Genomic DNA, 15,434 nt, shown 5'->3' on the forward strand with positions numbered 1-15,434 from the left:
GGCCCCGGAACACTTTGGGGGGCAGTGGCATCTTGAATTCGGGGAGGTGTCTCTGGAGTGGAAGTCTGCCATCACATGGAGACGGAGAGTCAGGCATGATGCCCAGGGCTTCTCCTGGGCCACGTGGCCACTCGAGGGACCCTGTGGGGGTCTGTCTGTCTGCAGGTGGAGATGAGGGCGCAGGAGGCTCCCGCTGCAGGAGGCTGGGGAGGGAGACCCGTGGGGTGGAGGACGCAGCTCTGGGCAGGCTGTGAGGAAGTCACGGGGTTAGCTGACCCCAAGGGGCTTTGAGGCTGGCTTGACCTGAGCAAGGCAAGGGGTGTGGCCTTTCAAGCCCCAGCCCCCCTTGACCATTCAAGGGGCCCATGCGTTGACTGACACGGTGCCTGCCACCTGGCGGGGAAGAGACCTAGCGGGGGTCCAAGCTGCAGCATCCCCTGCTCGGCAGGGTGTTGGCTCTTTCTGGGGACACCCACCCAGGAAAATAGTGGAAAGGCTTGCGGATTGCTCATTGATCTGTTTCTCTTGGAAAGCAATTTCAAAATTAGCACGTGACCTGTTCAAGATCAAATCACAGAAGCGCCTGGAGCAAGGTTGTGGTAGCACTCTGTCACCGCTCTGTGTTAGCACGCGAGGAACATCCGTGACCCTCATGTCAGCATTGGGGGTTCTGGGGACACAGCCAGGCCTGTCATCTCCACATCGCCGGTGGCGACTTTGATGCCGTGACTAGTTGCAGGGCAGACCGCATGGCTGCATGGACCGTGAAGTTGAAAACACTCGTGACAAGGACCTTCACAGATAGTTGGCCACCTTGGGTCTGTGTGGTTCCCCTTCAGAAGTCGGAGGCACATCCTGAGAGGGTGACAGCCTCCCCTGGCCCGTGCCTGGTGGTCTGGTTTTGGGTTTGTTGATGGAGGGCCCCTGGCAGGGTGGACCCCGATCCCCTTAGGCGTAGGATGCAGGATGCGGCTGTGCCATCAAAGCCAGGCAGCCTGACTGAGGCTGCGAGGCTCCCAGGGCTGAGCTACCTGGACGGCCTGTTTCCTGTGGGTGGCATTTGGGAAGGAGCCTCAGATGGGACCTTCTAGGACACCTCCATCCTAGGTGCTCTGCAGGATATGGAGGGACGAGGGGCTGTCTAGAGAAGGCAGAGGAGTGACATTCTCAAAAATGAGCACGTGTTTCTGACCCACTGAGCCCCAGCCCTATTCTGTATTCATTTAGAGACAGTCTCACTTGAGATGCTTAGCGACTCGCTTTGGCTGAGGCTGGCTTTGAACTCACGATCTTCCTGTCTCAACCTCCAGAAGTGCTGGGATGACAGGCGTGTGCCACCGCACCCGGCTTCTTTGCTTTTGATACAGTGGAGACCGCTGGGTTTGCTTGACCTTGGTGAGGACTCCAAGTCCTGGAAACTTTTAGTGCAGAGATGTTTTTATTCCCTTCTCTATCGCCGTTTGCCTGCTTCTTGTAAACGGCCAGGAAGAAGAACGTCCTGAAATGTAGCCAGCACTGTTGAAAAGCAATTAAAGCAAATTCGGTCATTAAACTTGAGATTATTGTCTGGGTAAATGAGAGTTTAAAATTCAATTTATCCCAACACTTGCACTTTAATGAACAGGTCGCATCACACATTTTCATGTCCATAAGTGATGGGTAGCTTTAAAGCTAGAGAAAGGTGCTCTTCAAAGAATGTTCTGCGTTGGTCTCAAAACATTTTTTTCCTCAAAAAATATTCACATTTTTCTTTCAAACTAAGGCGAGGGAACCCCATCGGCTTGTCAAGTTTTCAAGGAATTATATTCTTCCATGGCAATTGTTTATTTATCTGGTTAGTTCAACCTGTGCAGTCTTAAAATGGAATAGGATGAAGATGTTCTAGATTCCGTGCCCCGCCCCCCCCACCCAAATGCATGTTCTTTGGAGATGGGGGTCTTACTGTGTTCCTGGGCTTAAGCCATCCTCCTGCCTCAGCCTTCTCAGTAGCTGGGATTGCCTGGCTCTACATGTATTTTTAAGTGGCACAATTTACCTTTTGACCTTAATTCCTACTACTGTCCACCCCATTGCATTTTTTAAATGTATTCAACTAGAAGTAGTCTCCCTCCCTCAACAAATATGAAAACAGTCTTGGGCTCAGTGGTAGAGCTCGTGTTTATCATGTGCAAAGGCCCTGGGTTCAATCCCCAGCACCCCTCCCCCAGGTATTTGGAACAGACAGCATACATAAAGAGAGCACGTTCCCTGTCGGTGCATTTTGGGGATGAGGGATACCCGAGATTGAACTCGGGGGGGGGGGGGGGCACTCAACTACTGAGCCACATCCCCAGCCCTGTTTTGTATTTTATTTAGAGACAGGGTCTCACCGAGTTGCTTAGGGCCTCGCTTTTGCTGAGGCTGGCTTTGAATTCATGATCCTCCTGTGCTGCTGGTATTACAGGTGTGTAGCACTGCGCCTGACCTGTCAGTGCATTCTATCTGTGCTCTTGGTAAAGCTCTCCCAGGTCGCTAGCAGATACTAAGAGGGACGAGTATCTATGCAGGGGTCACGTTCTGCTGTTAACTTGGGATTGGCTAGCTAGCACTTCACCGTGGGAGCCCCCAGGGTCACCTGCTCTCTATTCTTTATACCTACTGCTCCCCGCCAGCACCTAATCCTGAGTGCCCTGGGCCTGACCACCTCAGGGCCACATCTTCTGTCCAGCAAGCTCCCAGAAGGCTTGAGATTTTTCTGATGCTTAATTCCTACTTATGGGGAATCTGGTTTCATGCCTTTGGGATGCTTCCTGCATCTGAAGTCCCCCCAGTCTGAGGAACTAGGGTGTCCATCAGGTGCTTGCAATGTGCAGGAAACCTTGCTAGGTCGCTGGGGCTTAATCCTATTAGCAGCCCTCATGTTGCATTAGGGCCAAGAAGGGGGGAGGTGGGGGATGTGGAGAGGAGAGGGGCTTCTGAGCTGGAAGTGGAGCACTTTGGTCTCTGCCTTCCCGCACCCCTCAGGTCACCTGCAAGCCTCTGGTGAGGAAGATTGAATGCTTTAAAATCAGGGTGGTTTTTTTGTTTTTTTGTTTTTTTTTTTTGGAAAGTTCTGCAAGTAACACTAAAGGCCCAGAAGAAGAGTGTCTGCCCTACTTGGCTGCTGCCTCCCGGAGTCTGCAACACTCTGGCCTCAGTGGGAGTGTGGGAGGGTTCCGGAGGCTGCGTGGAGGCCAGCCATAGCTGGACTGAGGGGGCAGGGCAAGCGCTAGATGGCTGTGTGCACAGGTGGGTGGTGTGGGTAAGGGGGAGGTGCAGTTAGTGGGAGCCTGGGGTGCTTCAGTCCCCAAGGAGGGATCCAGGGCAAGGGGGGGGAAGGACTGCAGAGAGCCCCCTTTTACCCATGGATTTTCAGTCATTTACATTTCCCATTATTTCTGGGTGCTTTGAACATCCCCCCCCCCCCCCCAGGGCTGGGGAAGGAGCGCTCTAGGTGGCTTTTAGAAGAACTCATAAGAACATGGAGCTGGGAGAGTGGGAGAGAGGGTGTTTTTTGCCCGACAGGTGGTAATCTCGGTTGGTTGGTGTTATGCCTATAAACTTTCCATTGCTTGCTGGCAGAGCTGTTGTGCTGTCCTTGGGAATCGGATGCCGTAAGCGTCCTCATTTTTCAGAGGACATCTGGGCCTGTAACATTCCCGGGGGGCCTTCTGAGATACTTGGAGGAGCTCCGAGTTCAGGCTGACCACCTTGGGAAGCCCCAGCAGGTCCTGTTTCAGGAACCCTCTGTGGACATGAGCTTTAGCATTGGAATCTGTGTCCAAACCCCAAATGGGAACCCCTTTCCCGGGAAGCTTGGATTGTATTTGTTCTTACATTTGTTAACTCATTCTTGCTCCATCCTGGAAATCTGAGCCTTAACTGATCTTTTTTTTTTTTTCCCCCCCTGTTACTGGGAGGAGAGCAAAATTGTAATTCTGTGACTTGTACATGAAGAATTAAACTGGAAAGGAATTATATACAAATAGTTTTTTTTTTTTTGGTGTTGGACCTCGTGCTACGAAGCTATGAATCCAGCCCCCATTTTTTTTTTAAACTCTGTAAGGGCCGAAGGGTCTGGAACCTCTTTCTGTCTTTTGTATCCAGGAAGCAGAGAAGCATTTTTCTGCGCCTCCTGCACCTCCACTGGAGCCTAGCAGACGGCGTGATGGAGCGTGTATGAGTCTCAGCACAGCTGTGATAACAAAGCACCAAAGCTGGGGGGTCTTCAGCAACTGAATTATCATCTCCCAGTGGTGGAGGCTGCAGCTCCGGGGTGGAGGTGTGGGCCCGGGCTTGCAGATGCTGTCTTCTTCCTTCACGGGGTTGTCCCTCTGTTATCTCACTTGCTTACAAGGACCCCAGTCCTGTGGGGTAAGGCCACCTGGGGACCTCATCGCACCTCTGAAGACCAATCTGCACACACAATCACCCACCCCCTGAGGTCCTAGGCTTCGGACTTCGGTTTTGTGGGGAGGCAGTTTAATTGGTCACAAAGGAGAGGTCCCAACAGGCGAATCCCCGGAGACAGACTAGATGAGCAGTTGCTGGGACTGGGGATTGTGGACTGACTGCCGAGGGCCCGGGTTTCTTTGGAAAATGTTTTGGAACGAGTGGGCATACAACTCTGAGAATATACCCCCTGCCCCCGCAAAACGCAGAAACCCATCCCTGAAGAGTGGGAAGAGGTGGACTTCCTGGCAGGTTACATAAGGCTGTTACAAACGTCAATGAGTGTCGTAAACCTCAAAGGACGCTGTTCTAAAGAATAACACAGCCACGCGGGAGGGAGCAAGGTCAAAAGCGGGGAGTTGGATATGGAGGATCCTGATGCACTCATCCTAATGCTCCCACTTGGGACAGCCACCACGCCGTGCCACCTTGGTGTAGGGAGGGAGGGAGGGAGTGGCTTCCTCTCTAAGGCCACAGTCAGTTCTTGAACACTTCTGCTAGTTCTTGGCTGTGTCCTGATAAGGTTCTGTTCCGCAGGACTGCCGGATCTCCCGCTGGTAGGGAGGTGATTGGAAAACTTCCTCCTTGGGAAGCCGCGGTTTCCGCCTGGGTGACTCCCCCAGCGGGAGGAAGGCCCGCTTCCCTTTGTCGGGTGCTGAGAAAAGGCTCCTTCCAAGCGCTTTTTGGCTTCCTTGGGACACTGAGGAGCGGGGTGGTTTGCTGGGCCTGGCAGCTCAGGGACAGGCAGGTGAGGAGGGGCTGCTGGCTGGCCGTAGGGGTGCTGCATGTTCATGTGGCCCTGCTTGGCCATCCGTCCCTCTAGGACTCTCCAGAAAGATGTGGGGGCGACAAATGGGAGATGGCCCTTTTTGTCCCTTTCACCTTGACTTCAGTAAGGATTACGAGAATCAGCCTCATGGAAATTCGGCTTGTTTGATGCTCCTGTAATCTGAATTTTTTAATCATGTATTTATCTTAGCAACGTGCACCTGTTACTCGTCCACGTGGTATCATCGTGGAGTCCTGCCTTTCTGTACTTTCCATGGATAGAATAAGATGGCTTCAGAGCCAGATCATATTCTGTGTGGCTTACTTGCTGGGGGTGCTTGGGAGTGACCCCAGGGCCTCCTGCCTGCTAAGTGCCAGCTCTGCCACTGAGTTTACACCTCTGTCTCCAGCCCGATATTTTATAAAATGGGCACACAGGGTTGGGTCTTTTCCTTGTCTTCATTTTCCCTTCAGTAGATACAGCATTGGGGCAGAGGCAGCTATTTTTAATGTCTCGTGTATTTTCCTTAACAGCACTTTCTTGGAGCAGTTTTTTGTAAAAATCATGTTAAAAATCACTGATACACTCTGCCCTCTGCACACGTGTCCAAGTGTCCAGCATGATGAACTGTGTGCATTGTTGTCCAGCAGACTTCTAGAACGTCCTCATCCTGCAGGACTGAAACTCCACTGAGCTGCCCTCCCTGTTGCCTCCTCCCCCATCCCTTGGCCACCTTGCTCCTGCTGTCTGCCTCCTGCAAGCAGAGTCTTTTCAAAAGCTGCTTCAGGGTAAAGTGGGCGCCAGGTATTTCCACTGCTCCCCTCTTAAAAGGCCAGACACGTGGGCTTCCATCTTCTCAGTTTGGTCTTTCTGTAAACCCAGGCTACCAGAAACCATCCCACTTCAATTCTTCCCTTCCTCCAAGGAAAGCTGGAAATCCCTGGTTGCCTTGAAGGAACCTTGAAGGTGGGGGGCGGGTACCCAATGCAAATGGCCATGTTCTGTGAGCTGTGCATGTGTGAGCCGTGCTGTTTCAGGAGATGGAAAAGAACCTTCCACTCCTCCCTTGGGAAAGGAAGCCATCCTGCACAGATGTAGCTAGCTCTGCTTCCAGAGGGAAGGAAGTGGGGGTGAAGGGGGTGTGTGTAACTGGCATCTTTGCCTGCAGAAATTCTAACTGGAAAGAAGTCTTGATTCCACCTCCTGCTCTAACCCTGCACACCTGATAATTATGGCCTTCTGCGTGAATAAACACACACCCGGGTGTGGGAGACCACACAAACCCACAAAGACGTGATGATCCGCTCTACCCGGGAACTATTTCTGGTTTTGTGAAAACACTCGTGCACTCTTTAATTATGCCCAAGGGACAGACCCTAGCTTTGATTGCTTGTCAGAATTCTTAAAGGCGGGGGGGCGTGCTTTGTACTGGACTTGTTTGCATATAAACATCCTGGTGTTTAAAGCTTAGTACCTCTGCTGCCTCTCCTCCTGGATGGCTGTGGAAAGAAGGCAGAGGGAATTTATCTTTTCGTGGAATGTATGGGCTTATCTGGATGCAAGTGCCATAGTACAGGTCATATTTAAGAAATGAACAAGAGTTTTGATGAAGCTTGGTGAAACTAGGGGGTGTGGGGTGGATGAGTTAAGGGCATGTGATGTATTCCCCTGGCCATTTCCTAAGGATTCACTCTTTATATTAGAATGGTTTGAAATTGCTCAGCCCAAACTGACTCTCGCTAGCTTTAGCAGGTGGATCCTCCCAAGATGACATAGTTACTGTTTTTTTAAATATACTGTGACCTCTTGAAGCCAGTAGCAACAGGTGGTCTTCTATTCTGTGGTAATGCAAGTACAAATCCATTGTTTTAAGTACCTTAAGAACTACTGTATTTCAGTAATCATTATAGGACTATCACATAAACCAGCAAATTTAAGTGTATTGGAGAATTCTTGTTTGGCCAAGCATGGGAATTGGGCACTTTTATCACGCAATATCGGTGTGAAATGAGTTCTGTGCACAGGTGATAATTGCCAGGGAGCATTCAGCCTCCTTAGCCATAAAATCGAAGCGGAGCTATTTCTAATAAGACTGAGACACAGGAAACCCTTGAAATGGGCTGCCGCAGGCCATTGTCATGCTTGCGTCTAACCCTCACCAGAAAGGGACCAGGCCTGCTGGAGGGAAATGACGGAGGTCAAAGACTGCTAACTGAATTTTCACAAACTGGGATGACGTTTTCCTCTTCTGGATCAAGGCAGAGGCTTTAATTTCTCTTCTGGTGGCAGGACAAGACATGCAGATATAAAGTCTTTTGACCAAAGGGTTCCTCCTATTTTGACTGTTCTTAGAAGGGTTTTGAGGCTCTACGTCACTGATCTTTCTTTTTCAGTCTTGAAGCAGTTACTGAAGGGCAGTCTCTGATCATCGGCAGTCACTGGCAACGTGGTGCCCTTGGACCGCTGTCCTGAGTGCTTATTTTGAGCAAAGCACAGGGTGGGTGGGGGCGTTCAGGGGATGCTGTGGGGAGGCTAAGGGGTCTTGGTCCTTACCTTCGAGACATCTGCAATCTTAAATAGTCTGCGTGTTAGGGGTGACAGTGCCTTGGTATTCTTGTTTGGGCATATGGGAGAATCGGCTATTACAGGTAGGCTGTTCTTTTTGTTACCTTGTGGCCAAATACGAGTACCATTGAATTTGCCGTGTTCACAGTTTCCTCCTCCCTTGCCTGGGGCTTGGTGCATGTTAGGCTTGGCTCCACCACCAAGCCACCCTCTAGTCCCCACCTAACATTTCTAACAGTATTGTTTGGTGTAAAGTACGTTCATAACCCAGTATCCACTGCCACCATCCCTCTCGGCGATCCCTATCGAAGGGCTCCATGAAGCATTAACTCTATGTTCCAGTCCCCAGCCCCTGACCTCTACCATTCTCCTTCCTATCTCTGTGATCTAGACTCTTATGGAGATCTCATCCAAGTGGAATCTGACAGCATTTGTACTGTGTGTTGATAGAGAGCACATTTCGTTCACCTACCCAACTTCCCCCCGGGGACCCAACTTTATGGACACCTCTTGGCTGTCAGGAGCGAATGCTGCTGCTGTGGATGTGGGGGGCCGATCCCTCATGACGAGTGCAAGTTAGTTCACAGAGCCTGTGCAGCTCCGAGTACCAGCCTGCTGAGCTGGTCCATGGCTGCTAGGACGGCAAGCAGTGCTGAGCTCCGTGGGCCGGAGCAGGGGCATGGGTGTGAACCATGGTGGTCTGACAGAGACCTCTCGAGGTAGAGGTGGGCTTCCGAAGGAGGATTTCGGAGGCGAAGGCTTCTGGAGCCAGTTGATCCAAGTAGGGCCTTTTGGAGTGGGTGGACGCTTCTGAGACCAGGATTTTGGCCACTGCGTCCCATGGCGGGTGCGGCCTCTAGCAGTGCGTGAACTCTCACCTCTGCTTAGAGGTTCAGTTAGGAAGTTTTAAATGGCCATTATGGGGCCTGGAAATGAGATTGCATCTGCTTTGGCCCCCCCACCTCCACCCCACCCAGAGGCTCAGGTTTTCCCCTCTCCCACCTTTAACATTTTTTTTTTAGGTGTAGTTGGACACACAATGCCTTTATTATTTTCATGTGGTGCTGAGGATTGAACCCAGGGCCTCGCATGTGCTAGACGAGCGCTCTACCGCTGAGCCATGACCCCAGCCCCCCCCTTTTTTTTCCCCCCCTTGAATGATTTCAGCCTGGTTTGTTGCTAACTTAAGGAACCACTGGTCACATTTGCCTTGGGTCACTGGCCTGTGCTTACACAGACCCTCCCAGTGCTGACTCTGGATGTCACTTTACCAAAGGTGGACTTGGTTACAGGGACTCCTTTATGCCCCAGTGCTTGTCACATGCCTGTGATGGTCCTTGGATGTCAAGGCTGCCCAACCAGCCGGCCGCCTTCTGCTGAAGGCTGGAGGGAAGGTACTTGAGCTACCTCGTCTCTGGTGGCCTCTTTGCGAGCCGCCTGGCCCCTCTTGTGCTTGCTCCCTGGAAAGCAGTCTCCCGCTTGCTGCTTTCCTTGGAGTGAAGCAGGGAGGGGACAGGAAGCGCCAGCCATCTCAGTTTCCTGGGTGACGTTCTTATTTTTCATTGTTTGCAGGGTGTCACGTGTCCAGAGCCCCAGCATGTCCATCTGACGTGCTCCAGAGGCTGTGTGTCCGGCCTTTGGTGGGTGAAGGCAGCTGGGGAGAGGTGCCGTGACGTGTGGCAAAGGGCATAGCACCTTCTGGGGAGAAGCTGGCCGGCTGCCCCAGCCCTGGGCAGGGGATAAGGAACAGATGGAGGAGTGGTCATCCCCGCCGGCAAAGCTGCCGAGATCATGCTACTCGGCAAAGAGAGGGCTGAGAAGTGGCAGGTGGAGGTGGAGAGCTAGGGGGACAGACGGGATGACAATTTGGATTTCTGCCTCCTGTGCGAATGTTCTGGTGGCCGAGATGAGGGATGTGGTAGATAATGCACTGGGGTGACAAGGGACATCTGGGTACGTTATCTGCTTGGTTCTGTGTAGAGACTTTCTTGTGACCTTCATGTGAAGGTCATGGGCAGGCCAGGCGTTGCATTGGTCTGGGAGTGACGAGGGTCGGGGTGGATTGCGCCTCCACCTGGAATAGGTGTGGCAGCTGGGCAGGCTCCCCTCTTTCTGCCTTGGTTTTTGGAATCAGAATGGAGTCGACCTTGTCCACTTGGTATAGTTGTTCACTGGGCTCTTAAGAGATGGCGTAGTTGGAGATCTTGGTGCTTGGCATACTAACTTGGAAAGATTAGTGTCCGTTATAAGGTTTGGGGTACTCTGTGATGGTCCCTACTCACCTTTTCTCCTCTTGCTAAGTTCTACTTATTTTCTAAAAGTTGGCTCAAATCGCCTTCAGTTGAACGGGGGAAGACCAGATTATTGAATCTTCCCACCCAACTCTCCTGTCCAATCCCAGGAAAGTCATGCCTCATCAATTGCACACTATCCTCGTAGATCATAGGCTGAGGCTTGGAGGCAGAATGACCCAGAGGGCTCAGAAATGTGCCAGGGGACATTTGGCTCTGGAGAGGGCCTTAGAAGACATCCTTAGTGGCAGATGAAGCAGAATATCTAGATGACACCCAGAACGTACACAGAATGACCTGTGTACACAACAGGTGGTACTTAGTTACAGTGTAGGAAGAGTTTGTCACAATAAGGAAGATAGTTTAAGATGAGGTCAGGGGAACTTTCCTCCCCCTCGCTGGAGGTAACAGTAATTAATCTTCAGTACCTCATTCCCATTGGTAACACTTATTGAGCACTTACTGTTTGCCAGCCAGGATTCATGTCCTAAAGGTCTAATATATTGGGTGGGCTACCAAGACAAAGCAGCAGCAGTGGTGTGCAAGTTCACAGAAACTGTATGCTAGCTGCATGGAAGGCGGTGTGTAGGAGCCCAGGTTGTTACAGTCAGAGCCAGACAGGCAGCCTGGGCTTTCCCATGCCTTCGACTGTGTTGGACTTTGCTTTTTGTCCTGGAAAGACCAAGATGGCTGCAGGTGAGCCCAGGAGAAACTATCCTAGAAGGGCCTGCCTCTCACTGGGGCTCCTTGGTTGGAGATGGACTGCCCCCCTCCCCCCTGCTTTCTTTCCTGTTTGTAAAGTTGGCCATTTTACAAGGCGAAGTTAAACGGAAAACTTCAGGCTTCTTTGCAGAAGGCTGGAGCAGCAGAGGAAGAGACGCACACCCCAGGCGGTAGTTGATCTTCCCTTCAAATGTGTGCCAGTTTGGGGATAGCAAAATGTTTTATGTTCACACTTGACAAAAGGCTTAAGTCTTTTATCACAGACACGTCTAAATTCAGTGGTTTAGTCAGGATATTTTCCCATATTTTTAAATAAGATACTTATGTACTCACTAATGCTTTGGGTGTTCTTTGGAAAACCCTCTGATTTAGCAGGGAATCTTAGTGTGAGTTGTTCCAACATCCTGCATTGTTTATGAATCCCCCTCTTATTGTCTTTTAAAGGGTGTGAAATGCGTTTTCTGTCCATGTAATCAAGTAAGAACGCAGCGTTAATTTCTCTGTTTCTAACTGTCTCGTTTCTAATTGGAAAATTAAAAGCAGAATGTACTTTTTGTCCAAGGCGTGTTACGTAATAAACAACTAAAGGGAGAATTTCGGTCACCAGGGGAAAGGAGGAGTCTGAGAATCAAACACGACAGAAACGTAACCCACCAAAACAAAAGTACAAATGCTGTTTGGAATCTAATTATAATCAACTCTACTAATTCAATACTGCAGAAACAAATGATCACAAAATGTGCTGGCGGGGGGGGGGGGGGGGGTTTGTAATTCGATACATGTTGAGAGGCTTAGGTGGGAAAGTGAGGACCTTGGGCTCCTGCCCGGCGGCAATGGTGCACCCCTGGGGTCCCAGCTACTCGGGAGGCCGAGACAGGAGGATTGCGAGTTTGAGGCCAGCCTGAGTAACTTGGTCTCTATTGATGTTTATTGAAAATCCTGATGTTTAAGTGCATGAACTGGTAGTTTAAGGTCCCCACCAGCCTGGTTTGGTCATTGGTGTTACACTGGTGGTCCCGACTTGTTCCTGGTCACTGTGTGTGAATGTTCATCCTGTTAGATTTTGGGAAATTGCGGTTTTATTTGGTTAAGGATGAAAGTTGGTAGGTCACTTGATCAGAATTCCAAACGAGCATTTTCCTTGGACTGATGTCTGGTGCTCACCATCTCCGCCCGGGTTTCTCTTCCCACCCTTGTGCAGTTGTGTCACCGTATGCTGTCTGGCACGTCCCCCTCCTGGCCTGATGTGGGGGTCATTTGTCTTCAAAGTGCTCCTAGACGTCATTTCTGTAGCAGTGCAGCCTCCAAGAGCACGACTGTAGGAGGGGAGACTTGGGACCGTGTAGATACAGCCTACTCACCCAGAAGGAACCTCTTCTGTTGGAGCATGCGACTTGGGGCTGCAGGAGATAGGTTATAACTGATGGCTGTGTCCAGTTTGACTTGTACACTTGCTGTCATCAAGAGCTTGTGGATGCTTTGCTTAGATGCTAGAGGTCTGTACCAGGGTGCATTCTGTCTGTCCTCAGCTCTTGGTAAGGCAGAAAAGGAAAGGGAATCTGTTGGAAGAACTGGGATGCTGTTGGAGATTGCCCTGGGTGGTGGAAACCTGATAAATATTGGCCGGTTGAGGCTTGTGTTAGACTGTGCTGGAATGGTGACGGGGTTTTTCCTTAACAAATAGTTGTTGCTTAGAAGGGCCCTGAGTCTCGAGGATTTCATGAGGGGGAGTCCTTGGAAGCTGCTGCTTACTGACAGTCCCTACTCCAGCATTGGTGGAAGCCCTGATGTTCAGTCCCCGCCACTGCAGAAGGGAAGGAGCCTCCTGGCGGGAGCCACTGTCAGACCAAATGTTTGCAAATGCCTTCCTCCTGCTCTGTGAGCGTCCCTGTCTCGACACCAGCAGGACAGGTGTTATCCCTCTTGGCCAGTGGGTGAGTGCATCTCAGAGTGAGCCTATGGCCTTCCCCAGAGTGGCGAGGGGTGCAGTCAGCAATGACATGAGATGAATCCCAATTGTCTTGAGACTCTGGCAGAACAAGCCAGCTAGTCACCTTCATGGCATCCCTGGGCTTGACTTTGACTCTGGATGTGCACGTGAGTGTCTGTTATGAGAGGAAGGAATGGGACATTGGCTCGCCAGGAGTCGGCCACCAAGACCTTATTTAAGCCCTGTGTGTCCCACTTTCAAGAGTGGTGGGTAACGTCGAACTCAAAAGAGGTGTTTTTCTGTCCCCTTCCTCTTGAGTTTTCTCTTGCTGATTTGCATACTGGGGGGGACATCTGAGCCCATGTGGTTGATTGACAGCAGACCGAGGGAGGGCTGAAGGAAAGCAACCCTTGCCGTGCGGTCTTGCATGCCCCTGGTGTGTGGGTAACCCTCCATGTGTACCTCGCAGGAAGATCAATCGAGCTGATTCAGTTGCTCGCTCATTTGTCATTGAGTTGAACCAGCAGCCAAATGTAGATTGTCCCCACTTGGATCCGGGTTCTAATCTTAGATCATGAGCCGTGTTTGAGGTCGTCTTGGTCTCCTAGGCTCTAGAGAAGTCCTCTAGCTCTCGACCCTGGTGTGCTGATTTTTGCATCCGTCCTGAGGTGGACCACACGTGGATGGCGATTCCTCTTGGGTCGCTCAGGAGTTTCTATTGATCTCTCGATGAAGGCGGGCGGGTCTATGGGATGGCGTCCTCTGGGAAGTCCTGTTGTCCGTGATGAGGGCTGCTCCGTGGAAGGGTGCTTTGAGCTGTGTGAACATCTTGTTCCTCTTTGCATTCCGTGGCTTTGGCATCCGTCAATTATCTTGCCACCTCATGCTGAATCTCGCCACGTCTGCCCGTCCACTGAGGGCTAGTCCAGGGCCGCCATCATGCCTCGGTGGCAGTTGGGGCATTTTAACAGAGACCAGGTGGCCCATGACTCCAGAAGTGCTTAACCAGCCAGCCGACTCCTAAAGCACAAGAGCTTTGGTCACACAGTGATGTTTCTAATTCTTCTACCCATTTTGCATTTATTAGTGGGTAATTTTTAAAAGAACTTGGTTTTCCTTTTTTGGAAAAGCCATTTTTTAAAACAAAATGTTGCAATCTATCACTGTCAAATTTTTTTTGCCGGGGGGGGGGGGGCGGGCAGGGGTGAGGATACTGGGGGGTTGAACCTAGTGGCACTTTACCAATGAGCTATATCCCCAACCCTTTTATTGAATTTTTTTTTTTTTTTTTTTTAAGACAGGGTCTCACTACATTGCTTAGGGCCTCTGAAAGTTGCTAAGGCTGGCCTCAAACTTGGGATCCTCCTGCTTCAGCCTCCTGAGTAGCTGGGATTACAGGTGTGCACCCCCACGCCTTTTCCTTTACATGAATTCATTGTGTTAAATTTATCCAGCCCTTTCAGGTTGGGTCCTGAATTCTTTCCTCATGTTCGTCCAAGTTCCTTTAAGCATGTGTTTCCTCTCTGGGACAGGAGGACGTTCCAGGTGTCCAGTGTGAATTCCCTGCGCCTCACCTGGGATCCACTCTGTCTGAAGAGCCCCAGAGGGTGATGTTTAGAAGCCAGAAACTGGAATCTGGGTGTGCTCATTGATGTTGAGGTGGCATTGCCTCCAGGATCATGCGGAGGAGAGACCTGGGAGACGGAGTTGTTTAGTGGTGTGACTTCATGTCCAGTAGCTCCAAAGGTCTTCAGGTACCTTCCTCTTTTCCATCCAGCATCTCTTCAGCAGTAGGAACTTCTTGGAGCAACAGTGTAGTGACACATTGTTCTCTCCCATAATACACGCAAAATAACTTGTCTTGGAAATGACTGCATTAGTGAGGGTGTACAGTTGATGTCCAGAGGTACTCGCTTTCGTTTTTATTCTGAGGTCTGTGCTGTCGATCTGATAGACATATAGATCAAATTGTTTTCATACAGGGTTTTAAGATGTACGTGTTTTCTTTCCTGAATTAGGTGCAGTTTGGAGTATATCTAAAAAACAGTTTCTGTAATCCCAAAGTCCCCACACAGTAGTAACAGGTGTCGTGAGGTGGCCTATCTGTCTTTATCCCTCCTCCTACCCCACTTGCATTCATCTCTTCACTTCCTCTTCATTCCTTTTTTGCTTTTCTGTGTTCTTTTTGCATTGTTTAACTGTTTTTTAAAGCTCCCTCAGAGGTCTGTTGGCAATTCTAAACGTGTGTACCAGAGAAAAACAACTTGGAGGAGGAAAGATTTACTTGGGCTGATGATTTCAGAGGTTCAGTTCACAGTTGGGTGGCTCCCTAGCTCTAGGGCCAAGGTGAGGCAGAATAACATGGCGGAAGGGTATGAAAAGGGGGGGGGGGTGTGGCAGGCAGGTCACTTGGGAAAAGGGTGCACCCCAGTGACCTGCCTGCTTCCTCCGATTACCTCCCAATAATCCGTTCACCATCAGTGGATTAACCCATTGATGTCTTCTGGGGGTGGGTCCTCCCGCCTGTGCACCCCCGCACGGGGATCTGCAGTCAGAGCTGCCAGGCCAAACTGGGTCCCCTACCTGCTTTTAGGTGGGCTTCAAGGGAAGAATACTTTTGATACTTTTTAATAATGGGGGAAGACTGTCATGACAGACGAAAATGGTGGGCAATTCAACTTGGAGT

The 15,434-nt window shown here is 50.6% G+C and overlaps 1 protein-coding gene across 3 annotated transcripts in view; it reads left to right on the forward strand.

Annotated features, from left to right (window-relative positions):
* Tbl1x (transducin beta like 1 X-linked) overlaps window positions 1-15,434 on the forward strand; it is a 180,130-nt gene that overhangs the window by 39,266 nt on the left and 125,430 nt on the right. The window contains exon 1 of one of the 3 annotated variants that reach the window (XM_071606827.1): window positions 14,334-14,502. The exons of the other annotated variants lie outside the window; for them this stretch is intronic. The gene's annotated coding sequence lies outside the window, so the exon portion shown is untranslated. Of the gene's footprint in view, window positions 1-14,333; window positions 14,503-15,434 lie in introns of those variants that run through there. 3 annotated transcript variants of the gene reach the window in all.

Source organism: Marmota flaviventris, chromosome X (assembly GCF_047511675.1).
Source record: "Marmota flaviventris isolate mMarFla1 chromosome X, mMarFla1.hap1, whole genome shotgun sequence".
In the NCBI taxonomy this organism is placed as follows: Eukaryota; Metazoa; Chordata; class Mammalia; order Rodentia; family Sciuridae; genus Marmota; species Marmota flaviventris.